The following is a 1,222-nucleotide window of genomic DNA, read 5'->3' as shown; positions in this document are numbered from 1 at the left end:
GTACATCCTTAGGGTGGCCCCCCTATTAATAATAATAATAATAATAATATATATACGTATGTAGTGGTATAAATGCAGCAGGGTCATATCCCTATCAAACAAATGGGTGAGCTCAAACTTATCAAGACTATTATGATAGAGATTCCGCCATTGAAGGGCAGCTTGCAATGGCGGGATCTCTGATAGACCTTCGTCTCCCCTCCTCCATAATGGGGACAGGGGGAATGTACAATGGCCGCTTCCTACCCATGATTTTGTTAGATTGAATTAATAAGGTGAAACAAAAAATAATTTAAAAAATGTAAATCAACGATAAAATATAGAAATTTATGGATACAATGAATTAACGAAAAATATAATATTGTACATAAAGTAGAAATTATGATTAGCAATATAATACTTAACAATATACCAAACTTTTTATAATCAAGCCATAACTTCAGCAGTGAATTACAAAATAATGATGAGAGAAATTACATAATTGATTAAAGATTTAGAAAATATTTGTAACCTGTTGTGTTCCTTATTCCAGGTTTTACTTCTTTTCTGTTACTGCTTTCAAATCATATTTGTTGTCATCCATGGTCCAATTTGTTCTGGCTGTACTGTGAGACGATCCCAAAAAGCGAACAAGACCATTTACATTATTTCTTTTACAAATGAAATTTTATCCCTAAATACACATATATCCAAAGCATATTGTCCAAATGTTTTTACAGTAGATCCGTTCTCATTGGACTTAATTTTTTACCAGTATAAACGCTTACTTTCATTATATAGTAAAATTTATCAAGAGTAAAAGTGTAGTAAAGGAAAAATTGAAAGAAGCTTTTAGAATTAATGTAGCGCTGGCCTGAACAAGTCTCTTCATCATGAATGGTACAATGAAACTTAATTTCATTTAGACATTGAACTTATATTTTAGTTCGAGTATAACTGTATACCGAGTTTTAGTTCCAGTGTTAAAATAACTAAAACTGAGGTACACAGATGAATAAATGTTATACAGAATAAGATATTATACAGTTGCATTTCATCGAAATTACCTTATATTTTTATCATCTATCATAAACTATATATAAAATCATTGAGAAATAATGAAAGAAATGATAAAATACTGAATGATTAATGTATTAAAAGAAAAATTATATCTGTTTACAATATGCTACCATATACAGGAAGAAAATGGTAAACAATTTTAATAGATAGATTGTGATTCCCC

The sequence above is a fragment of the Halyomorpha halys genome, unplaced genomic scaffold (genome assembly GCF_000696795.3).
Source record: "Halyomorpha halys isolate HHAL.00 unplaced genomic scaffold, Hhal_1.1 Scaffold1030.1, whole genome shotgun sequence".
NCBI lineage: Eukaryota > Metazoa > Arthropoda > Insecta > Hemiptera > Pentatomidae > Halyomorpha > Halyomorpha halys.
This window is presented reverse-complemented; position numbering follows the sequence as displayed.